Source organism: Pteropus medius, unplaced genomic scaffold (genome assembly GCF_902729225.1).
Source record: "Pteropus medius unplaced genomic scaffold, Ma_sr-lr_union100, whole genome shotgun sequence".
Lineage (NCBI taxonomy): Eukaryota > Metazoa > Chordata > Mammalia > Chiroptera > Pteropodidae > Pteropus > Pteropus medius.
Window position 1 is genome coordinate 21,127,891 of NW_024356249.1, and position 27,407 is coordinate 21,155,297.

At 32.7% G+C, this 27,407-nt stretch overlaps 1 protein-coding gene across 1 annotated transcript in view; it reads right to left on the reverse strand.

Annotated features, from left to right (window-relative positions):
• Positions 1-27,407, reverse strand: part of FOXP2 (forkhead box P2) — a 518,125-nt gene that overhangs the window by 264,253 nt on the left and 226,465 nt on the right. Inside the window, exon 5 of the mRNA XM_039860643.1 lies at positions 21,315-21,448. The gene's annotated coding sequence lies outside the window, so the exon portion shown is untranslated. The remainder of the gene's footprint in view (positions 1-21,314; positions 21,449-27,407) is intronic.

The following is a 27,407-nucleotide window of genomic DNA, read 5'->3' on the forward strand; positions in this document are numbered from 1 at the left end:
AACAAAAAAAAACCCTTAAGTTTTAGAAAGCAGAAAGCAGGAGAGTATAGGAGAGAGTCATTATACCTCCTGCAATTTTCCTCTTTGCCGTTTGTAGTAAATCCTTTAAGAAACCTTAAGTCACTGTATATTACACTGTGTGTTATGTTCAGGGAAAATAGCATAAAGAAGAAATGTTAAGAAATAATTATTTTACACTTGATCAAGGATGTTAGAAACCCTTATCTTATGTAAGAGGACATTGTTTAAAAAGAAAAATCAAAAGGCTACAGGCAATGCCTTGTAAGCACCTACTCTATACCAGGTACTCTTCTAGGTACAATATAGCAGAGGCCTATTGTTATCCTTTTTTTAATTCTAATGTTTGGGTAAAGAAATTCAAAGCAGAGAGAATGAGTAGAAAGCCTAATTTGGGCCACAGGTTAAAGTAGATTGTGGACAACTTACCCTTATCAGAAAAGTTATTCTGAGGAGCAATTTTTCCTGTCTTCTGTAACATATTATGGAAGTATTTATTTTCACAGGTAGTTAACTTTATGCAAATTTAACCCCAAAAGTTAAATGCTATATAAACATAGGTAAGAAAACATAAATATATCAAAGATTGAAGTATCAACAGAGAATTCAGGCTGAATTCTCTAATCAAGATTTAAGCTGTTATACAGCACTTTGACCCCTATGTTTATTTCTCAACCTGTTCCATGTTGGAGGTAAAGACAAAAGCGATTTAAGCCCCATTAACCGATAAGATGGACTTTTTCTCTGCTATGGAGGAGCTTAAATTTTATCTGTGTGATGAAAAGAGTTATCAATTATTTGCACAAGCAAAACTTTACTCATAATCATGACAAATGCTAGAGATTCTATGGGAGCATCTACCAAGAGGACCTGACTGAGTCTAGGTCAGGTAAGGCTTTCTTGAATAAGGGAGCTTTGAGCTGAACTTGGAAAGATAAGTTGTTGCAGATACCCAGGTAAAGGGAGAGAGGGAAGTAAGTATGCTAGGCAAGGGAAATACTTGGATCAAAATGAACTTGTTACAGTCACTGATTAAAGAAGTCCATCTGGTTGATATATGCAAGTACATGACAACGAGCTAAGCAGGGGCTTTCTTCTTCATCTCCAGAACAATGAGAAGCCTTTAAGTGATTTTAAGCCAGAATTAGACTTTTGTTTTTTAAAAACTAATCAGTGAGTCTATAGTGAGGAGAATGTTTCAAAAAGGATGCAAAAAAAAAAAAAGACTAAATGTGAAGAAAATTTCTAGATCATGACAATAGCCAGGGGAACCTTATGACTCTCTCATCTCCTTGGCCCACTGTCTAGTTAGGAGTAAAGAATACATCCTCATTCCACCTGTATTATGGAGATATGCCCTTGGAATATCTGGTAGGGAATATGACTGCATACTTCCAACAGAATTAATGCCAACTAGTTCATCTCATGCTTTCAGTATTGTCATATGCCCCTAATTCACAATGGCTAGAATAAACTTTTGAAGGGTAGTTGGAGAAAGCAATCACCCTTTTCACCTTTTTCTTGGACATATTTTTTATTTACTCCCTAGGATAAACATACTCATTCCTTTCCTAAGTGAAAGATGGCACTATCTGGCAATTCTACTAACTCTGGCCTTTTTTCTTAAGTCCAGAAAATATTTTCAACTAACTCCTATGATCACTAGGTGTTTTGAAAGTTTCTCAAATTCAATATTCTAATACTGTATTTTTTTTCAATCTACTTTGAATTCCGTATCTCATTAATAGTTAGAAATCTCAAAGTCATGTCACCATCTATAACTCTTAAATATTAACCAAGTAACCTTAGAAATAACTCAAATTTGGTTCCAATAATAATAATAATAATTATTCAGTATTATTATTATTATTATTAACAATAGTTAATGCTTGTTGGGAGCTTACTATGTGTCTGACATCTGTGCTGGAAGTAAGTGCAGTTATCATCCCCATTTCACACATGAAGAAACTAAGAATCAAAGAGATTAAATATGTCACAGATATTATAAATTGTCTCCCAATATTTATTCTCCAGTTTTCTCTCATGGAAATAGAATCTTCAATTTTCAGATGGTTTTATGGCCATCCAGAACAAAGACTTTATTTCCTTTTAGGTTTCTAATTAGGTAGGCCTTGTAACTAGGATCTGAATCCTGACTGTGCTATTAAAAGAAAGAAGGTATCTACCCCTTTGATTGTTCTCTTTGCTTTTGGCTGAAATGAGAATACAGTGGTGAATTATCTTGGCCCACACAGAGGAGAGCAACATTCTAAAGAAGGAAGAGCAGCATGATAAAATAGCCTGAGCCCCTAAAGACCTCATAGAGCAGATTCATTTTGACGGATTATTTCCAAAGATGGCTTGAGTAATTCCTCTCATTCTTCAAGTCCTTTTGCAATGTAACTTTGTCATCATTTATCATCAAGAGGTATTTCCCTTCCTTGTAAATCTGGGCTGAGCCTATGATTTGTTTTAACCAATAGAATGCAGCAGAAATGAAACTGTGACTTTCAGATCTAGATCTGAAGAAGCCTTGCAGCCTGTTTTCATCTCCAAAGAATCAGCACCCACATCAAGAAGTTCTTGCTAGAATATAAAATGATGAGAGACAATATGGAGAGAGAGAGGTCACATGTAGGAGAATCAGGTGGCTGTAGCTGCAGCTAGCACAAAGGCTCTAGATATGTGACTTAGGCCATTTTGGATGTTCAAGACCTGCTGGAGTCAGCCCAGCTGACATGATGTGAGGCAGAGATGAACCTTCTTCACTGAGTCCTACTCAAATTTCTGACTCTCAAATCGATAGCTTTCTATTAAGCCCCAAAGTTTTGAGGCAACGTTTCATATAGCAATATAACTTTAAAAAACACTATACAAGCTGGACTTTTATGAAAAGAAACTTCTATACTATAATCAGCCACTGTCATTTTGTGTCTCTAGGACATGAGTGGAGCCTATATTCTCCTATATTCTATCCAGTAACAATCAAGTTCTCACAGAAAGTGTAGGAAAGAAGATTTTGAAGCAAATCAGGCTAGCTCCAGAACCCAGGCTCTAAACTGCAGAATTATACTCTATTGGATGTAAGAAGGGAAAAGAAAAAGAGTGACACATTTATTTAAAGGAAAATATGTATTTTGTTCCAAATAACTAATAAAATAATCTTTTATTGTAAGATAAAGATTGCTTTGATATTTATTCATGATAATATATACACTGACAAGACTTCCTATTTGGCTGATATGTAAGACCTATACTATAATTTCTACCTTTAATGATATTTTTCTACAAAAATCACACCATTCTAGGAAGTCTATGGTGGCCACTAAAGCATGAAATATAATTTTCCTGCATGTTTACCTTATAAATGCCTCGCATGCTCTTCCACCTGCCTGAAATATCTTCTCCCTATTTCTCTGCAGTTCCTTTTTCATATTTTCACTCAACTATGCCCTCCTCTATGGAAACTCTCCTGAGCAACCCAATCCCAGTGAACTTCTATAGCACTTGTGAGTTCCATAAATTTGGCAGATCAGACATATAGTTTTGCTTTGTTAGTGTTTTATGTCTTATTCATTCCAAGGCTATTTATGACCACACTCTGCCTTAGGAGCTAAGTGAATTATAAATAAGGATAAAACACAATCTTCTAACCAAGAAGTTATAGTGTGGTAGGGGAGATAAACAATAGTACACAAATGATTATAAGTCAAAGTAGTAAAGAATGAGTCTCAAAATAGGCCACTGGAATCCCTTAATTTCACTTGATAGAAAACCGTGTATGTCTGTTCCTTTCCTATTAAATTGTAAGCTTCTTCAAAGCATGTTTTGAGTCCTTCACAGCCTGTAAGTTGACCAAGTTTCCCACTGTGAATAACCAATAGAGGTATTTTCTTGATTCACTTAAGGAACACATACAAAAAATCAACACTTAGAAAATGGTAATTGCTTTAAATCTGACATTATTCTGAATACCTGAGGAAAAATTAATGAAGTTTTACTTTATTGAGCCTAAAAATATGTCAACAAATTAAATAATATTACAACAAACTCCAGGGGACTGTCTTAATTCTTTTATCAGAACTTTGGTGTAACATGAAGCTTGAATAAATAGCCCATCACCTTAAATTGATAAATTGTTTATTCTGAAAATATTAACAGCTATTTGTTGTCATCAAGATTTGTATGGCACACAAAAGAACTATAGACTATGCATAATTATCTTTTCTAGACTAATTAATCTGTTGAGGATTGTAAAATGTCAAATGAAAAGAAAGTTATATTGCTGACTTAATTGTTGCCTAAATCTAACACATATGAAAAGAAATGGAGATGAAGTGGAGAAACTGAGGAAAATGGGAAGATCAGTGAATGAGATGACACAGCCTCTATGAGGCAGCTGTGAGGGGGTGGGGAATGCTTTTGCACGTCTGAGTTTGAACTCTGAGCTCTGCTCATTTCAATCCATGCTCTTTTGGGCAAGCTACTTGAACTTCTCTGAACTTCAGTTTTCTCAAATGTAATAGACAGAAAGGTACCTGTCTTACACATATATTGGAAAAAAGAAATGAGCAATGTATGGAAAGTACCTGGTCCAGTGCCTCACATATAGTAGCCATGCAAACAATAACTACAATTGTTATTCTTATTTTGGGTAGTTTGACATATCTATTATCTTGATCGCCCATTTTTTTCTTCTATAGGAAAAAGGTATTGACTTTGATCAGAGTAATTCAATAACTTGTAATTTTCTAAAATAAAGTAAACAAAAACAGAAAGAAGAAAAGAAAACTGAAAATAACACCTGGTTGCCAACTTTATATTTTTCCAAGTAAGTGAGGTAATGACTGAAAGAGCATTCCTTTGGAGTTGTCTGCTGTCACAAGCCACTTTGTCATGGTTGTCACCTGTCCATAAGTTGTGTTTGGGTTTTATTTTTTCTACTTCTAAAACCATATATCCTTTACATCAAATATAATTTACCTGCATATATTTCTTTTGCGTCTTAAAATAATTCTTATTTCCTTTTATTAACTATTTATGATAGTAAATGTTACAATAATACCTTTGTTTGTATCGCCTACCTTAAATTAGAACTATTAAGTGAATAAGAAATATCTATTTAACACTCTTTTGTTTTGCATCATAAACTATCAATCTAATAACACTTTAGAAGAAGAACAACTCTGCGAAAGAAAATTTCAAGCTTGTATTTTGGATTGGCTATAATATAACCTAGGATTCTTCTTATGCAATGTAAGACAGTTAATTCACAGTAAATTATTTCACTAAAATCAAAACCGTCTTCAAATATGTAATTTCTTTATCTTAAAAATCTGTCTTAGTTAAGACAAAATTACCATGGTCATAGGTACCAACAAATATGAACATTAATTGCATATAAAGCAATGAAAATTAAATTAATGAACGTGAAGGAATTTAAAAATATTTAAGAAATACATTTTTAGAAGATTGTTATTTATAAAGCAGATGTCTTTTGTATTATAGAAAATAGTCTAACACAAATCCGAGCTTGTTATTAACTATTTCAAATACAAAGGAAATCTAAAAGTTACTAAATTTCAGCCTTCTGTGCTACCATCTTGATTTTGCTATCAGTCCAGTTAGAATGTTCAGGTTTTCTTGCTTTATATATTATGGTAAATTGCAAAGGGCTGACAACAAGCAGCCCTTTGCCTGTCTTAGACACACGTTGATATGTTAATGATCCATGATGAAGCTACCAGACACTAATTACATAAATAAGACAAGGAACAGGGCCAACACAGGTACACTCTACTAATTTGTTCATCTCTGTTGGCCAAAAGCCAATTGCATGATAAGTGAATGCCGCTAAAGACATTGGGGCACGACCCCTTCCATTTAGAGAGGAATTAGACATCACGTACCTGTGTGATCTTTATCTGTCTGAGGACTCCTTAACAAACTATACAAGGACATTTAATAAGAATACATCTGAAAGATCAGTAAATTCACATACTATGAGGAGTACAAGGTAATAAAGACAAGTTAAAAGTAGAAAAGGAGCACCTGAGACTGACATAAAACTTCATCAAATTTATAAAGCACAAAGCAGCAACAATACAAAAGACAACATCGTTCTTTCCCAATATTTTGAATTTTGAACAAGTAAAACTCAAAATCATTTACAGATTTAGTACAATTTGGATCAGAACATTAAACACTTTTTCTTCACTCTCATGTATTTTTTTGTGTTTGATATACTAACAACTTCAAGCCAAAATATTTTCCATTAGGACATACCTTTGAGTTTTTAATATAAACAAGCAGAGAAATATAATTCCTTGAATATGACTTTTGGAAAAAAATAAATATATAACTAATAAATGATATATACATATAGAAGAGAAACAAATAACGGTGTAATAAAGTAAATATGTAATAAATACAATAAAACAATGTGTCATACACCACCTTGGAAATCAGTCGATAGGGATTTAACCAAAAGGACACAAAATTTCTATATATCAGAATTATATGGGAGAAAAACTCTAATCTGGTAAGTTTTTGGTATAATATAGTAACTACAAAAACAATTTATTTGTAACTTTTAGATATTATGGCTGCTCTTAAGAAGACACTAAATAAATTCATTTACGAGGACCTTCATGTCCTTTTGGCAGTGCCCAAACCAGACCAGCTTACTTTTAGCAGGAAGGGGAAAACTAAAAGGTACTGGTAGACATAGTTTCAGCTGTCAGTACGGCAGATATGTTCAGTCCACAGGCAAATTGCAGTATCTGAGGATGCTAACAACAACAGACTTCAGACCAGATAAATATCAGGATGGAGGTCCTGGATGGGTGCAGGTTGCTTCACGAGAGTCAGGAATTTAGGAAGCGAGAATAGCTGAAGTTTACAAAGTCAACAGAATAGAAATTTTCACCTCACTAATCATCCTTTTGTTTATTATTCTGCTTCAGTCTTCAGATCTGATTCTTGTTAATGCACTCCTCAATGGTTCAGATTCTTTGACTCAGATGCTGACCAACATCCTTGATCGGCATCTCCACCCCCCACCACAAGTACTCTAGTTTCTGGGGACATCTTTTTTCAGAACATGGTGAACTGGGTTTCTACTTGTAAGTTGTGCCCTCTCTCAACCCAGAACTCCATGTTTATGGCACTTCCAAGTCTCTACTGCTTTCAAAAGATGATTTTTCAGAGAAACTCTTATCAGACTTTTGTATTCAATTAAGTCATTTTATATGTGACTCTTAAGCGAAGCAGAATAAGTAGTATTTCAATAGCCTGCTTGTTAAAGGAGGTAGACATGAGCAATCTCATATAAGACTGTACTGTATAGTGGTTGAGAATATGAATTGTGGCATGAGACAGTCTGCATTTGGAACTTAGGTTAACTACCAACTATGAAACCTGTACAAATAACTTAACCTCTCTATGCCTCAGATAATATCATCATCCCCCTAAAAAGATTATTATAAGAATGTAATTTTTAAAAAGCTTATAAAGCATTTAGTATATTGCCTGGTCGTAGTACATGTTATCTATATGTTAAAGGTTGTGGTAGATGTGCTATCGCTTACAATCGGAAAATCTGCTCTGGGTGAACAGTGACCCTTCCACCTGGGCAAGGAGCACCAATGCCACAATTCATCACCACCCTTTGCTGTGGTAGGGTAAAGGTGGCAACAAATTCTTGCCTACTCCTCCCATTCTGAGATAGAATCTCATTCTTCTCCCGTTAAAAATAGATTGGCCTTACTGACTTGCTAGACAAATAGTATGTGACAGAAGTAATATTCTTAAACTTTCGAGGTTAGATCATAGCCTTGTAGGTTCCACTTGGTAACATTCTTTGAAACACTGTTGTCAAGCTGTGAGGAAACCCAAGCAACACACATTAAGAAGAACTAAGGCACTCAGCTGACAGCCCTGGCTGAATTCCAAGCCAGCAGCCAGAACCAACTTGCTAGCCTTGTGAGTGAGCAATATTAAATGGCTTGATCCTACAGGTTCAATCTAGTGGCCCAAACTGAAGCCCCCCAGAGCAGACACAAGCTTTCTAGCTGAACCCAGCCAAAACTGTAGATGTGTAAGCAAAATAAATGATCGTTGCTATTAAAAGCTACTAAGTTTCCGGATATTTGTTACATAGATAACGGAAATGTTTATTTGAGCAGTCTAGTAAGCCAGGACGACAGAGTTTTGTTTATTGGCACGTAATTTACTTTGGCACAATGCTATCCAGACAATAGTGGCTGGCAGAATGTATCAATGTTGAAGCTATGTATGTGCCTGTTCATTAGCCACCAGGCTGGACCAGCTGCAAGTCTACTCAGTAAAAGATTTTCTTAAAATGGTACAGGGAATTTTACACCCACTATTCTACAACCTTTCTTCAGGGTAACACCCATGGTTGAGACTCTATGATCAGTGTGGCCTCCAAAACTGTACCTATATATTAGCTATTAAAGTTATAATGCTATTCTTTATAGTGATCATAAACTATATAAAATTATCTATTCTCAAAATAGTACTCTCATTTAAATAATAAATTTTAAGTATGGAGACATTTGTTTACTTTAAAAAATAAACCCATGTATATTAGTCAGTAGATTTTTAAAGGGTCACCAGTTTGTGTTCTTCATGTTATACCCAATTTTATTTTCACAATCTACATGCCATGAAGTACTATCCAATTTGTATAATTTATTTCAATTAGAAATTTATACTGTAAATAAAATGGGTTTCATAAGTCACTTCAGATTAGTGAGGGTACATTTCAACTAAAAATAATAATTAAAAATTAAAGAAAATAATTAGCATGCCTTACAGCTTTTAAAATCAGACAGATGTTTTACTAAGAGTTATAAAAAGTGGAATAGTACTCGCCCTTAGGCCCAAACGAATGTGTCTATTTCACTAATTTCAGTGTGATACTTAATTTTTAAGAAAATCAGATATTTTTCAATTGTACAAAGCCAGGTCATTTTTTAAAAAATTTTGACTAGTTTTATATACAGTTGCATATATATAATGTATATTTTTATGTCACTGACAATTGTATTATAGTGCTTGTTTAGTCATCTTTCTTGGAGAGATATTCTTATCTTCACTAGAACGGGATAATGTTCCATAATTTTTGGAGGAACATGCTGGATTGAGAGCAATGGAATTATACTACTGATATATTAATTGATACAATTGCAAAATAGTGCTAGAGCATCAGTGAGGATCAGAGAATAGTAGATGGGCGTTCAGATGTAGGATATAAACTTTTGGACTTAGAGCTGAGCAGTGATGGCTTTCGACAATGTAAAGACCTAGGATGGTGCACAGAGAAGTGTAACTGTGTATGTTCTAAAGCGCTGATTTTAAGATTATATTAGTTTTGTAGTTCACACTAGAATATATAGCAACCTACTAATACTTATACTGACAGATCTGATATGCTTCTGGAAGCAAGGGCATCAGATTGGAAGGATGACCACAGGGATTCTCCCACGGTAGAGAATACTTGGCTGAGAATATATTTGAAAATGATGGGGCTTTTAGAAGTCTCAAACTGGTGTCCTGAAGACCAAATTCAGTTAGCCAAAGGGTTCTTTGATAATGACAATACAAGGATATTTTAAAAGAATTAAATTTGAATACCTTTTAGAATGGGCCTATAACCTGTCTGTTTCCATCACTTCCTAATTTATTGGCATTATCTTATTTTATTCCTTTCTAGGTTTTGCTTGGCTCCCAAAAACATATGAACTATACTTGTAAACCCTATTATCTAAAACTGTTTAGATATGATATAAAATACACACAAGCACACATATATATTTTTAGCACAAAGTACATGCTCTACATATTGAAAGAGAAGAAGAAAAAATCAAAATAGTTAAGTGGAATTTATTTCTTTATTCTAATAACAGACCTGGTCATTTGCATTCCTTAATATCCAATCTTAACGAAATGCTAATAATGCTTTAAAGGCAGTAGTACAATTCCCCTGAATCAACTAAACTCTAATTTTACTAAAAAATAATCTAATAGGAATGAGAAGTAATAATATGTATAATATATCTTATAAATAGCATCTAAGATAAAACAAAATTACAACTATCTTCTTTTCATGTCGCAATAATTGTTGCCAGGAAAAGAAAATAAGGATATGGCAGTTTAAAAGTCTATCAACTGTAATGTATAACTGTTGCTGCTGAGAAATTTCTTAACATATATTCTATTCACCTTCCCAAACAACAGACCGTGCTTCAGAAGTGTTGCAAGACTGTTAGAGAATTATTCTCTTTGTTTTGATTTGTTTAAAGCCAGTGGAGTTCGGCGACAAATGTTCATTGCTTTCTACGTATAGAGAGGACTAAAAAGTATGCATATATATAAGTAGGCTTTTTAGTTCAAACAACAAAAAAAAAAACAAAAAGGAAAAGAAAACAAATTCATATTTTCAGGTTTAGGCAAACTAACAATGCATTGTAAAATAAAAACAAAGGTAAAATGTGCCTTTTTAGTAAATTAATTATGATCTATCATTTACTCTGTTTAGAGCACACGAGGGAAAAATAACATTTGTACCCATGGGTATTCAAATGACATTAGATATGAAGCTTTTGAAACAAACCTCAAACAGCTATTACTAAGCTTTATTACTGTTTAGTAGCCTCGATCCCACAGTCATTTAGTCACCAATCTGTGGCTATAGACCAAATCCATACAGACTTCTAAATGGACATAAACACCTCAAGGAACAAAAAAAGATGCATGAAAAACCTTCCTTGACAAAAGTTCAAACACTTCCTGTGGCAGTTCGCACACATTTTCCAATATGAAGTTCACTTATTTAAACAGGTGAAAGTAATTAGATTTTTAAATGATTGTATTGTCAATGGGTCTGCATTCTGACAGACCTCATAGTGACTATAAAACCCTAACTTGGAAAAATAGAAGTTTCGGGAAAAATGATTAGTAGCACGTTCCTAAGTTTACACACACACACACACACACACACACACACACACACACACACACACAGAACCCTGAAGAACTAAATATATCTCTTTTTTTGTATGACATGTCAAATAACTCCATGATGTAAATATAGAATTGTTTTGTTTGTTTTGGAAATCAGGTATGAGAAGTACCAAGCACTTTCTAGAGAGAAATTTGAACCTGCATTAAAAAAAAAGAAATCTATGCATTGGCAGCTATCTATCATACTATGCTATAGAATACTGTAAAAATTAGATCGAAGCATCTTAAAATCTTAGTAAAGGGCTATTGTCAGATCCTAGTGGTATGAAAATGGTCTTTTAGAGATCTAAAAAGATTAATCTTCTCTAAACATTGAAGTCATTTCAGTGTAAAAATTTACAGTGAAAACCACAGTTTTAATTTCTAAAAAGCCCAGTTAATTATATATTTCATGTCTCTCAGACTTCCTTATAAAAAATGCTACTAAGTTTTAATATTTTACACTTTGTATTAGAATAAAACCTCTGAAATGGTTTAAAAGAGCCATTTTGAGTCTAACAGTAATTTACTGTGTACATTCCATAATCTATTTGTTCTAAAACTAAGGTTTTGATATATACTGATTAATTAGGCTAAAAGAATAAAATAAATTTCTGCCGTATTAAATTAAAACCACCACTTAAAAAGTGGAATTCATACAATTATACTAAGATTTCCTCTTATGAAATATCTAAGATGACCAAATGAAATAATACTGCTTTTAAAAGAAAAGATAGATTTGCTTTCTTAATAATTTTCAATACATGTAACACTATTTTGTATAAGAGCCTGTGGAAAGAAAAAAAAATAAAAGTATTTTCTAGCTATGTTCTTATTAATTACATGATACAGCATGATCAGAGGGGAGTAATTAGTGTGTGCAGAAGTAAACTAAGTTTGAAAGCTTACTCAACATTATTAAGTAGTGAATGGCTTAATTTAATTTGTGCTGGTTAAAGCACATCGACTTCCAAATACTAAGACAATACTATATTTACTCTTTTAAGCAAATCATACTAATAAATGCAGAGGAAGAGATGTCTGAATGGCAATAGCCAAATATTATGCACTTGATTTAACATTTTTTCACAATTAATATCAGCACAGGTTGATTTATTCTCATCAACATCGTCAATACTCATGCAATTTTTGCCCATGGCTTTCAAACTAAACAAGACTGTTGCAAATCAAAAATATCCTAAAAAGCAATGAAATCATACTTGTAAAAGAACTAGATTACATGAAAACTAAATGTAAAATAATTGTAAAATATAGTTATAAAATTTCAATCCAATAAATATTAAAGTAGCAAGGTATTTTAATCAACTAACTAATCTACTAACTAAAAGTGAGATTTCTTTGTAAGATTAATAACAAATTACATATCTACAGTTTAATTGAATGTAAACAATCATGTGTTGTCCATTAGGAAGGCAGTTGCTCACGGTTATTTTCCTAGCTATGGTGATGAATTTGCACCAATCTATCTACACAGTTTCACCCAGTTCTCCTTGTCACTAACTGCACACATTTCCCTGCCAGCTGGCTGAAGTGAGGGGCGCATCCTGTGCCACATAACAAAGAGAAGCTTGCTGGCCTGCAGCAGGATGAAACCCATGACCTCTACTTCATTAATGACATGGGCAGCCAAGTGTGGTAACTGGTCAATGATTAAAATAAGTGTATACCTTGCCAGGTCAGAAACATTAGTGCCAATCTCCAATGTATAGATGAGAGAAACAAATTTTGTTTTCTTAAATAAATTTTCTCAAAGAATTTTTTTATAAGAAACAAATTTCATTAAATTCAATGCTGCCATCATTACAATAAAACTACTATAAAATTGAAAGATGAAACAAGCTTCAAAAAGACTTTAATACTTATGGTTAATACAACTGGATTTAATTCTGTTGGTTAAAAGTCAATTTTAAATTGAAATGCCTCTTAAAAGGAAGAACTTGAATTAAATAAACTTCTAGCAAAATATTTTTTAAAAATTTATTGAAGACATAAGCACATATCCCTTATAGACAGGAATAATGAATCTACTCCACAGCAATCATAAGTTTGTTTCTTTATCTTAACCCTTGTATAAATTTTACTTTTGACACACACATAAAAGTACACATACATTAGCAACAGGGAAAGGGATGTGAAAGAAGGCAACTTCTAACCTACAGGATGTTTTATGATAATATTATAAACATCTTTAATGTATTATACACTTTTAAAAAGATCAAGTATAAAAATTAAAAGCGTTATAATATGGAAAAAAGTGGACATCCATAATTTACTCAATTGTTAGTTTTTTTCCTCATTAACACTAAGAATTAATTTAGTGCCATCACCCCTTGTATCTACATCCTGTGTTCATCTTTCATTTTTAATCACATCTTTTTCAAAGGTGATTTTAGAACAACAATGCATATTTACTTTGTTTAAACATGATAATAATGCATTTACATTTTAAGGCACTCACATTATGTCATGCATTTTTTAAACTCAAGACAGTTAAACTCAGCATGCCTACTATTTTGCAAATCATCCAAAAAACCTATATCTAATAGTTCCGCTCAGTCCATTCATTATTTATTCACAACTCTGAGCTTCCATAACAACTTCTCAATGCCTATAGTATAGCAGGCTTATATTTAATTGCAATTAGTTGTTAAAATGTCCTCTACAGTTTTAAAACAGAGACATGTCGTATTCATCTTTGCCTCTTTAGCAACAAGCCAAGTGCTTTAAATATAAAATGTGCTTAATAAGTGAACATCGACCGTATAGAAGAAAGAAAGAACGAATCTCTACTAAATTATACTTTGCTTTGGTCTGTTATCCCATTGAAACTAATTTGAATAAGGGTTATACATTAACCACACTTCCCGCCTTTCTATAGTCCTTAAATCTGATAGTCAGGTCTAACATATTTTTCTCACTCAAAGTCATTAATCTTAACCAGAACAATTAAGCAAGAAAAATAAATAAAAGGCATCAAGTTTGGAAAGGTAGGAGTAAAACTGTCACTATTTGCAAATGACATGTGTATCTATTTGGTGTTTATATATAGAGAGAACCCTAACGACTCCATAAAAAAACTATTAGAATAAACAAATTCAGTAAAGTTGCAGGATACAAAATCAATACTCAAAATCTGTTGAATTTCTTTACATTAGTAATGAACTATCAGAAAGAAATTTAGAGAACAATTCTATTTATAATTGCATCAAAAGAATAAAAAGCATAGTAATAAATTTAACCAAAGAAGTAAAAGACCTATATATTGAAAACTACAATACATTAATGAAAGAAATTAAAGAAGATACAAATGAAAAGATATTCTGTTCTCATGGACTGAAAGAATTAATATTGTTAAAATATCTATATTATCCAAAGTAATATAAACATTCAATGCAATTCCTCTCAAAATCCCACTGGTATTTTTCACAGAAATAAAGCAAACAACCCTAAAATTGTATGGAACTACAAAAGACCCCAGATAGCCAAAGCAATCTTCAGAATGAAAAAAACCTAGAGGCATCTAGTAATTTCAAACTATATTGTATAGCTACAGTAATCAAATCAGGGTGGTACTGTCATTGATCTACAATGGTAGATCAATGAAAAAGTTCAGAGAGATCCCAAAATAAACCCACGATATGTGGTCAATTAATTTATGACAAAAAAAGCCAAGAATATACAATGGGGAAAGGACAGTTTCTTCAATAAATAGTATTGGGAAAATTATACTGCTTCATGCAAAAGAATTAAACTAGACCACTATCTTATACCAGACTCAAAATTAACTCAAAATAGATTAAAGATTTGAATGTAATACCCAAAACCATAAAACTCTTAGAATAACACATAGACAGTTATCTCCCTGACATAGGTCTTGGTGATGATTTTTTTTTTTTTAAATCTGACACTAAAAGCAAAAGAAACAAAAACAAAAATGAACAGGTGATATTACATCAAACTAAAAAGCCTTCTGTGTAGAAACTGAAATCAGCAATAGAATGAGAAGGTAACTTACTGAACAGGAAAAAATATTGCAAATCATATATCTAACAAGGGGTTAAAATTCAAAATATACTGTAAAAAGAACTCATAAAGTTCAACTGAAAAAAAAACCTATCCAATTAAAAAATGAGCAGAAGGGATGAGTAGATATTTTTCCAAAGAAGACATACGGATGGACAATAGATACATGAAAACATGTTCAACATCATTAATAAACAGGAAAATATAAATTAAAAAAAAACACAATAAGATATCACACCTCACACCTATTAAATGGCTATTATCAAAAAGACAAGAAATAAGTGTTAAAGATATACAGAAAAGGGAACCCTTATGCACTGGTGGTGGGAAAGTAAATTGATGCAGTCATTATGGAAAACAATATGGAGGTTACTCAAAAAATTAAAAATAGAACTACCACATGAACAGCAATTTCACTTGTATTTACTGAAAGAAAATGAAAACACTAATTTAAAAATATATATACACCATCATGTTCATTGCAACATTGTTAAAAATATTCAAGATACGGAAACAACAGAAGTGTCCACTGATTGATGAATGGATAAAAAAATTAATACATAATATATATTATCCTATAATTATACGTGGCTGAATAATATTCGATTATATATACCATTAAAAATGGACTATTATTCAGCTGTAAAAACAATAAAATCTTGTCACTTGTGACAACGTGAATGAACCTTGAAGGCATTATGTTAACTGCAATATGTCAGACGGAAAAAGACAAACACTGATTTCTCTTACATGTGGAATCAAAACGAAAAAAAAACCTTCTTGATACATAGAACAGAAGAGTAGTTGCAAGAAGCAGCGGGGTGGGGAAGCAGTGGAAGTTGGAAAAAATAGATGAACTGTTTCTGTTGTTGTTTAGTTTAAATAAATTGAATAAAAATTTTAAAAAGTCATTGATAGATGTTGGAAATAACAGGGTCTCTGACATGTCGATCATGGGCCTCTTTTCAAATTGTCATCCATCCATTAATAAGTAATCTTTGAGTATGATAGTCTGGACTGCTATGTTCCATTTAATTCTATAGTCTCTTTTTTTCTCTAACTTGTCTGCACAATATGTTCAAAAACTTTGTCAAAAGGCTTAGTGTAATTAATTTTCTTTAAAGCATTCACTAAGTATTCTATCAAAAAAAAAAAAGTTAGATTTTGCATACCATGCTCTCAATGAAAAACTTTTTGGATCTTAGTAATACCAACAATTCTAAAAGCTCACAGACCTCGTATTTAATTACCAAAATTGCAAGACCCATACGGATGTTCTACTGCATCCAGATTCTCTACTTTGTGATAACCATGAGTTGTTTTTGCCCCTGCATTCTATGTGATCCTGAATATTAAAGTAGCTAAATGTTCTCTCATCACCATTTATTAAACTTAGAAATCCTCTGAAACATTTTTTTCCTACCCATTGCAGGTCACTCTTCTTGAGAGAGAAGAAATAAAGTAGGAGTTGAGTTCTACTTCCTTACCATAATCTGTTAACATCACATGATTTATTTTAAGCAATAAGTCTATACATTTTTCTTTTGATTTAAACATTTGAACTCAAAAAATTTTGCTTATATTTTCCTTACAATTTTTATAAGCCTTAATCTCGTTTACTCTCCCTGATCTTTTTCTCATAATTGTAAATCCTGATTTTATATTAACCTTTTACTGTAAGTTCATCATATTTTTTGTATTTGTCTTTTTTCCCCCTTATTATTCCACCCTACCCCACCCCACAGCCCATCAGAATTCCATCATATCAACATAGTGAGAATTTTATTTTTGAATTTTTTCATCCTTCTTTAGCCAGTTTCCCTTTTAGCAATTTTGGTCCTGGGCTCACTCTGATCTTTAAGCATTTTTTGCTATAGTTGATCTTTATAAATAAAAAAATAATAATAATAATAAATGACTTAGAGATATTATTTGTATTACATAGACCATTTTAGGTTACTATCACTATCTTCATCAAGAACTAGCAATCTAGTCTTAGAAACAAACAATTTCATAAGCAACTCAGCTGCTTATTTTGAGTAAACTTTTCCTTTGTTTTTCATAACATTTTGCAAAAAAATCAATCATGTTTAAGACATTGTGAATTAATGACAATGCCAAAGTAAAAGAAGGTTTATAGATGTCATCAAATGTTAAATTTGCTGAGTGGTGTGAATGCACATTGCTATTAAAAAATATATATATTATGGAAAAAACAAATAACTTTTTGTCAATGCTCTTGCTTCTAAAAGATTTTTTTTCATTGAAATAAATGTTTTATAATTTGATCATTCTTAGGTATAGAACTATCATTATTATTGCTGAATAAATTATATTTTAAATCTACTTTACGAATAATTTGTTTCTCTACCATACCCAGGATTTTCTCTCTTGGTCATTTCTAATTTAATATGGTAATGGTAACTATCTCCCAGCATTTTCTTTCCTTTTACATTGTCAACTATTCTTTTATATTGGTTAGAAAGAAGTCCACTGAGGCATTTCCCTGTATGTTTTTCTCTATATTCTTACATGGGACTGAAATCAATTCTTAATTAGCCTAGACAAATTGTGCTTTCAAGTTCCTATTGACTTTTAACACCAAATATAATTTCTTATGTAGTTTGATCATGGTTTGAGTACTGTCCCCAATGTTTATTCATATGTCCCTAACATTTCTCTGATGGAGAAACTTTGAAGCCAAAGCACTGCTCTATCCAGAGGAAGAGAAAAGGCTCTGAAGAGAAGAAAAAGAATGGCAGATTCATCTTAGTTGGTAATGATGGTGTCCTAGTCCAACACTGTGTGCCTGCCAGTAAGAGGCTGAAAAACTAGAAGATTACCAGCATTTACCAATCAACCTAGGGTATGTATTCACTGTCTGGTTTTAACAGCATAAAGCACGTGAGATCCTTCGTGAATAAAATACCAAATGTTACTCAAGCCAAACTAAAATAATTTTTGAATGGTTTGCAAATTTAGTTTACACATTATCTGCTTTTCTTTATTAGTTTGGATAATTAAGAGGCAATTATATTCTTTATATCTCAGGCTGTACAGTAAGTATTGTGGTAGTTTTCCAACATAATTTTCCATTTTCCTGAATAACTAATAGTTTGGCTTCGAAACTGTCTTACTTAGGATATGTTTGGCTATGAGCATCAGAAAATCTAATTTGCTGGCTTAAGAAAGGAGGAACTTTATTTTCACAAAACAGGAAATTCAGAAGTAGTTGGGTGGATCGGAGAATAGACTGATTTAGTGACTCAGTAATGTTATCAAGGCTCCACATCATTGGGTTTATCCTAAATATAGTTTTCCTCAGTCAAAAGATGGATAGCAGGAGAAATCAAGGACAAATGTTTCTTCCCCCTGCCCCACTCGCCCCACTGAAAGAAGTAGCAGGGGAGAGAGAAAGGGAGAGAAATTAGGAGGAAAATATAGGAAACTGGTGACAGGTGGGATGGCAGTCTCTTTTTACTCTCTCTTAAGAGCAAGAAAGAACTTTCCTAGCAGCCTCCAGCAGATCTCTCCTCCTTTCTCACTGACTAAAAATGGGTGACAATTTCAGAACAAATTTAGGCAAAAGAATGGAGTTACCCTTAGAGTAATGAAGCTAACATTAATTATATGAACTGCATTGCTCAGTAGAATATTCAGTGGAACGAATATTGAAAAACATATACATTCAGGACAGACATCAACATATCCATAGATATTGACTACAGAGTCAATATATTTGAAAACTAATTCCTTAGGGTGCCATATGACCCAGTTCTGCTCATTGAGATTGGAGAAGTTATTACTGGAGATGTCTAAGAAAGTAATTTTCTAGTATCTGAGAGAGTTCTAGAAACCACTCACTCTTTATTTCTCTTCTAAGAGGTGGCTAGTGAACCATGAAGTCCTTTGAGTAGTTGGCAGCCATCTTGCAACCACAAAAGCGAGATAGCTTAGAATAAACCTTAAGACAAGGTTGATATTATGGAGAGAAAGTGGATATGACAAAGTAAACAAACCCTAATTACATCACTGAACCAATAAATCAAATGAACCTTGAAACCCAAACTAATTCTTGATTTCTAGTTAATAGAACCAATAAATCTCCATTTATATATTTTTTGCCATTTGAACTGGATTTCCTATTTCTTTCAAATTTTTCCAAGATGATAGCAGTCTGCACATATTTACTTTAGGAACAGTATTTTTTTGAGATGTGGAGCTGCTTTCTATTGGTTCAACACCCAAAAGATATGCAATCATATGTACTATTATGACAAATTTGCAGCAAATGAGAATCTATTCTTATAGTCTTATAAGGATTTTCAAATGGCCAAAACACAATCACACACACACACACACACACACACACACACACACACACACACACAGAGATACATGATGGTTAATCAAGTTATTAGAAAAAGAGCAATAATCTAGATCATGCATCAATACTTCTTCCAAGCAATTCTGAGAACTAAGTTAATTCTGAAAATCAACTGATTTTTCTCTTCTTGGCAAATGGTTAAAATATGATCTTCATTGGCAAAAATTAACTCCTCCCACCAAATACAGATAAATATCAGAGACCTTAAGCCTAGAAAAATGTTTGGGTAACTATTATGGGCTAGCACCATTTCTCTTTGTTTGTAGAGAGGTACTCATCATTCAATCATGAATATAAATAAGTCTATGTCTGCAGTATGCTAAAGGTGTCCTGTCATTATTTTGAATCACAATTATTTTTTAGCTTTGGAAAACATATTAGAAGGATGCATCTATTTTATCAGGTTAATTGATAAAAATGTTTCTCTACTACTTTCACTGACACTATTTAAGAAATCTGCAATAACATGGTATTCACAAAGCTTTCCTTGATTTTGAACTCAAGCTTTAGAGCTTGCCAATATTTACACATATATGATGCCTGCATGAATAGCAACCAGCAATCATTCCTTACCCTCTGACTGAGTAGGTGTTATTTCCTGGAAATATTTCCTACTGGAGTTCTCATTTAATTTCTCAATTGTACATTTTCAAGTTTAGCCATACAGAGGCCACTTTCTTGCCTTACCATCTGGCCTGACCCTGAATTAACAGAATGTCCTTATATCAAATAACTTATACAAGATGACTAGTTATTTCATGAAATTATTTCCCAGATTAGTAAGTAAGCTAAACTGCACAGCACATAAAATTGACAGTATGCAAATATGTGTTAAGATTTAAATCAGTTACTTAACTAAAACTGGAAGCTACTCCAAGTACTAAAAGATACATTTCATTCATTCACTTACTCATTTATGTATTTATTACTGTGAGAGAGTAAGGCTACTTTAAATGACTTGGGGCTTCTTAAGAAAAAAGCCAGTTATTCCTGTAAAATTCAATAAAGGCACTTAGATTATGATAGTGATGAAGATAAAGATAACAATGAGAACAGCTGACTAATTAAAAATGATGGCAAGAAAAAAAGTCAAAAATCCATCCAATGAGGGCAGAAATAATTTGAACAGAGTTAATTTTTGCTTTAAGATTCTGGAATCTGAAGTACCAAAATATAACCAAAATGCAACCAAAATGATTATCCACACTGAAAAGTTAACAGGAAAACGAGAGAAGCAGAGTCCAGGACAGTAGGAGAATCAAGCATGAAAGGGTAGTTTTTTAAGGGTACTCACACACTTTTTCTGTACATGTAAGAAACAATACTAATCATTCTTTCCACAGCTAGCCCTGGCCAATCCCTTCAACAGGGTAGAGCATTTACTCCATACAGACACACAAGGTCTAGTTTGTCTCCTAGTTGATCTACAAGATCAAAGGTTAGTGATTTTTTTGACTTATCACAGATAAGAATCAGCTCTGTGACATGTTTCAGTGCACTGAAATACAGGTCCAAAATGTAGTCTTCATTACACTCTAAAAGAATCTCATCTGAACCGTAAAAAAAAAAAAAAAAAGGCCGGAAAAATCTTTACGCAGAAGTAATTGTGCCTTATTTCTGACATTAGTATTTAAAAATGATTTTTTAATTTCTGTTTCTCCAGAACAAAGGTAAACACTGCACATATGGTTACTGGAAATTCTGTTAACTTTATAGAACAGGCCCCAAATCTGAAAGCACAAAGTAGCTCCAGCCTCTCCATAGGACAGGTTAATCAAAGTGACAGTCAAGTTTGACCTTATTCCAGACCTGAACTACCTATGGAGGCCAAACTAACCTGTTACTTGCTGACTCCACAGAGGTGCCCACACAGGTCAGGCTAGATGTTCATTCTCCAGTAGCTTGGTGTGTTCTTGAAGGTGCAGACAATATTTTTATTTCCCTAATCCAAGAAAGGGAGGGTGGCTGCCTCTGATGAGAAAAGAGTATTTTTTTTCATGAATGTAATACTCTAAAGCACAGAGAACAAAAGTTAGAAGATTAGTTACAGATAATGTTATACATTAAAAAATCATAAAAATGAATGACTTATTTATTTTCCCAAAGAGCACAATTCAGGATTGCAAATCATTATAGGAAAAGCAACAGCAATGTTCACTTATTTAGATAGATGAAAATAATTTTAATTCCATTAAATGTACACAACATTATTGCCAGTATGTTCACAATTATGCTTGAAAGTGTGTGAATATCATCTTTCATTTCACTGAGTGATGGTTTAAAAAGTGAAAACTGGTTTAGGAACCGAAAATGGCATTAAACCTGACTCCAAACTCTGTGATGGATAGAGCTTTTGGTAAAGAAAAGGCTCCTCTACATATTAACAAATGATAGCAGAAGAGGTGATATCTGAGGAAAGGTTTGTCAAAGATGGAAGCCCTGGAGGAGAAGATTATCTATACAAGAATAAAGAAATATGACTTCAGATAGCAATCTTGACAAGAAGAACTTGTCTTTGGCAAAGTTATGATTCTCTCATGCCAGGACAGGATAAAGTCTGTATTTTTTGAATAATAGGGGTGGCGAAAGGAGGAGCTAAAAGACTGTCTTATGGACAGCTGGTGAGAAGCTGATGTGGAGTCTTTGAAGAAATCTTAGCCCATTTGATAAAAATTGGTTACTTCTTCAAAGCTTAATGTCATTGCAATAATAGTAACAAAACTTCTTTTTCCCTCATAATTCGTGGACTGAAGGATTCAGCAATAGTTTCCTGGCTCTTCAAATCAGTCCTTATAATTTCCAGTTTGAAAATCTGTCAAGAACAATGTAAAAATAACTTTAGAACTATTAGAGTAATGGACAATTGTTATGGGTTGAATTGTGTTCGCCCAAAATTCCTATGATGAAGTGGAATGTGATTGTATTTAGAAACAGTATTTTTCTAGAGGTAATTAAGTTAGAATGCAATCTTAAGGGTGGATCCTAATCCAGTATGAATGCATCCTATGAGAAGAGAAAATCTGGACACAGATACATGCACAGAAGACAATGTGAAAGCATAGAAAAACAGCCATCCATAGGCAAGCAGAGAGGCCTAGAACAGATCCTTCCTTCTTAACCCTCAAAAGGAGTCAACTCTGCCAACACCTTAACCTTGGGCTTCTAGCCTCCAGAACTTTAAGAAAGTAAATTCTGTTGTTTAAGCCACCTAATCTGTAGTAGTTTGTTTTGGCAGTCCTAGAAAACTAATACAATAATTTACACTCTTGTTCTATGTTACTGAATCACAGAGTAGAATTCTAAAACAAGGCTGAAGCAGGAACTGTGATAAAATCCTGAGGCCCAAAGTGCATCAAATATGTCCCCTTTAATCTTCTAACTCAATGTACTTGAAATTTCATCCCATCCACACATGGAAATAATATCTGACATCTAATCAGTGCATACAATACAATGTTTTCCTACGTTCGGCATTAGAGTGACAGTGCTACAATGAAATAACTTGATCAACTTTTTAAAAAGACATAGATTGTTTTGTTTTGTTTTGCCATATTGTTATTTCATACATCTGGTTATGACATTCATTTCAAACACCTCAATAACAGTGAAGGAAAAGGTATTTAAAACACAGAAATCTTCCATCTGTGCAATTAGCATTTATTACATATTGTAAGATAATATAACATAAAATATGATTTCTGTCTTGCTAAGATATTATACTTTATATTGTGACATTTGGGAAAACCAATTATTACGTTATAGGATTTTTTTTATGATGACAGAATATATTTGATAAAACAAAGTAAAAATATATATTTCAAGTAAAATATATTAACACTTAAGAAAATAAAATGAAAGCAGTTGAATTTAGATTGTCATAGTTTTAATTGGATTATCAAGCACTGATACTTTCAATACACCTCTAAAGCCTTATTCAAAAATCATTACTTATTATAGGCACATAACTCTTTCTTGTTCTTTTTAAGATATTATTGCCAGGTATTCATATTCAATATAAAATAACACTACTAAGTTTTCAATTGATATCATGTACCAACAACAAATATACCATTAGCATTTTATATATTTCTTGAAAATAACAATGATGTAAATTACCCTTTATTCTAATTGTTTATATTTACAAATAACCAAGTTTATCATATTGATTGAATATCACTGCAACAGACATGGTCCTGGTTTCAAATACTATATAAAAAAGCATAGGAATAATTTTATGAATATTTTCAACACAAATAAGCTATGGCAGGATAATCCAATCCAGTTCTTTAAACAAGAAATGTATCTTTCAACACAAAAAGAGTCCTCGTTTTCCATAAATCCCTTAAAAAATGGGCAAGATATTTGAGCAGACATTTCGCTAAAGAAGTCACACGGAAGGGAAATAAGTATATGAAAAGATGCTCAATATCATTAATCACTTGGAAATTGCAAATTTAAACCACAGTGAGATACCATTACACATCTATTAAAATGGTTTAAATTAGACAAGATGGGGGGTGTTCAGGGTGGTAAGGCTGTAGACTCGCCCCAATAAATTTTACTTAAAAATAAAATAAATAGCTTAAATTAAAGATTGATCATATCTTGACTTGATATGTCAAGTTTTAGCAAGGATAAGAACAACTGGAATTCTCATCCAATACTGGTGGGAATGAATAATTGTACAATCACTTTGGAAAACAGTTTAGCAGTTTCTTAAAAAGTGAAATATAAACCTGAAATCTGACCCAGCCATTCCACTTGCAGGTATGCAGGTGGATAAATGAATATTTATGTCCACATAAAGACTTGTACATGAATGTCAATTGCAGCTTGATGCCTAACAGCCAAAACCTATAAACAGCCCAAATGTCCATTAACAAGTAAAATGATAAATTGTGGATACATGCAATGGAATATTATTCAGCAATATAAAGAAACATACTGTTGACAAACACAACATGTATGAATCTCAAAATAATCTAAGTGGAAAAGGCAGACAAATAGAGGGCATTAGATATGCTTCCATTTATTTAAAATTCTCAAAAATTTAATCTAATTTATAGTGACATAAAGCAAATTAGTGTTTGCCTGCAGAAGGGGTAGAGGTAAGGATGGGTCGGAGGAAGGGAACATTAGAAGCAGGATGATATTTCAAGTTGTCAGATGTGTTCATTTTCTTGGTTATGATAGTGTTTGTACAGGTAATACACTTATATTAAAACTTTTCAAATTGTACACTTTAAATTTATGCAGTTTATGTTAGTTATCCTTCAATAAAACTTTAAGTACTGTAAAAAAAAAATTGCCTTCTTAGTTGCCCCTGGTCTCTGGAATTATAGGCAACTACATTGAGGGACTCCTGAAACAGTAGCTGAAACTCTCATGACAAGGCTTAATCAAGGGACCATGACCAGCTTCATTTTAAGTGGCATTAGTAGTACACTGCAAGTGACATTAAATGAGGCATAGACAAATTCATACAAAAAGAACATTCAATGAGAGTATTAAAAAATAGCATCAGCATCAAGGTGCCTAAAGGAAACATAAATATAATACATCAATTTTGAGTGGTGATTACCATTTATTCTTTAATTCATTCAGGATATATTTATGCATGGTTGATTTTTAGATAGGCATTATTCCTTTCTTTCTTTTTCTTTAGACATTTATATAATTTATGAAGTGATCTCTCCAGATTACTCTAGCACCCATCTGGCAGTATACACAGCCATTATATTTATTTCTTGATGTACAGTGCTACATAGATCCTGAGTGATACTTTATGTATGAGAAGGAGATTCTGTCCCATAGAATTTCCTTAAGAGATACCTCACAAGTCCAACTATGGTAATCCTTTGCAATCACTTTAATAAATGTGTAATTCATAATTATGTAATTATTTTATGATTCAAAAACATTATAAGTGTAACAAATTGAATTAACCTAGGATTTTATACGCTAATTGACTTAATTAATAAACCCAATTTATACCAGTATACATTTCCATAAATTATTATTTCTTCTATTTTCATTTTTAATTGACTATAAAACATGTTAACTAGTGCATGAGTGAAGATCTTAGGTAAAAAAATAAATTTGTAAAGTAAATAAAATGATCAAAATACATCTTAAGTATAATTCTGTTGCCCTTCAAACAGTAGAATCTAGAAACAGGTTTAGAAACAGTTTTACGATACAGAAACAGTTTTATTATATTTTCATACAATACACTCAAAATATATACTAGCAAAAAAGGAACACAGAATAAACAATAAATGTGAAATTGTTGTGTTCTCTAATATAAAGATAGCATAGTAATTAAGAAAGTGGGCTCTAGGTGGTTTCCTGCTCCACCATTCACTGGCTCCTAAATCAACCCCTCTAAGCTTCACCCTTTTTATCACTAAAATAGAAAGATAATATTTCCTATTTCATAATACTGTTAGTGCTTTATCCTTTAAATTTTTTTTTTACTTAAACCTATACATTCCTACTATATTAAAATAATCTTTCATATATTAGAAGAATTTTTAGTGAAATGCTATAGTTATTAAAAAGTCAGCTACCATTTGCTCCAAATATCTCTGAGTTGCATTTTAGGTCTACAGATAGTCAGTCTAAGGTGCTTTCAAGAAATCCAGAAAAATGTAGTAGTCACAAGCATTGTTGGGACAAGACCAATGTCTGAAATTGCCTCTATAATAACATTTTATGGTAAAATGCATTATTCTGACAGAAGCAAACATGTCTCTCTAGAATTCTAGATCTACCCTGTATGATCTATATCCATGAAATCTCAAGACATTGTTCACAATTAGAATTTTATAATTCTGGCTGTGAAATATAGTTGGGTTCTTAGATTGCCACAAAATTTGGGCCCTATCATGAACCCATTTGGTCTATTTGGCTCCCAGAGAAAACTGAGGCAAGGTTTTGGATTCCTATAAGCTGATGCTTGGATTATTTTCTGACTTAGAGCTGGAGACTGCTGCCGGGTAGGATGTTATCACATGATGTGGCCCTTGCAAAAGCATCCCTTTCTCTTCCAAAGGTAAAACTTCAGCTTTCCTGGCTCCACACACTGAAGTACATTTCATAGAATTTTAGAGCTGTAAGGAATTTAATCTGGTTTATTTTGATCTCCTAATTTTATAGATAAGAAAGCTGGGGCCAAAATTGAACTTAAACCCACGTCCTTTGAATTCTTGTCAGTATTCTTCTCCTAAGACCAAGCTTTACAAGAGGAACCAGAGACAGCTAATACCAAGCTACAGAACAGATTCGTCAGAAATTTCTAAATAAGTTTGACTTTTAAAGCTCCTAGTAGAGCAGAATGAGAAAGATGGAGAACCAAAAGCATGAGTAGAGAAATTAAAAAAGGGGAGAAAAGGTGAAAAAAAAAACCAAGAAATGGAAATTTATAAAAACATCGTTTATAATGACATGAGAAAACATTTCTTAAATATTTGGGGGAAAAATATGAACAAAGTAGAAGAAAGGGGAAGGAGACCTTAAAAAAGAGAAGAAAAGCATGGGAAAGAAAGAGAAATCAATCAATGAAGGTACAAGAAAGGAAGTAAAGAATAAGGGAAAAAAGGTAATGAATGGTGAGTTTAGATGTCAACTATATTTAAAAAAGTTACAATTCTGCCATTAGGATCTAATTTTTAAACTCACACTTGTTAAAGGTTATGATTTACCAATGTTGCAAAAAGTAATTAGACATTTGTAACGATTTTGTTTGTTTGTTTGTCAGATATTTTCCAAAACTAAATGGCTGTTATTGGGGAAAATTTTCTAAGGTTTCCTTTTGATACACTCTTATGTGACTGAATGCCAAACTTCAAGGTAGGAATTGTTGCTCCACTGTGAAATTGATGGGGGTGACAGCAGTAACTGCCAATTTATTAGAAATAAATTGGCACTG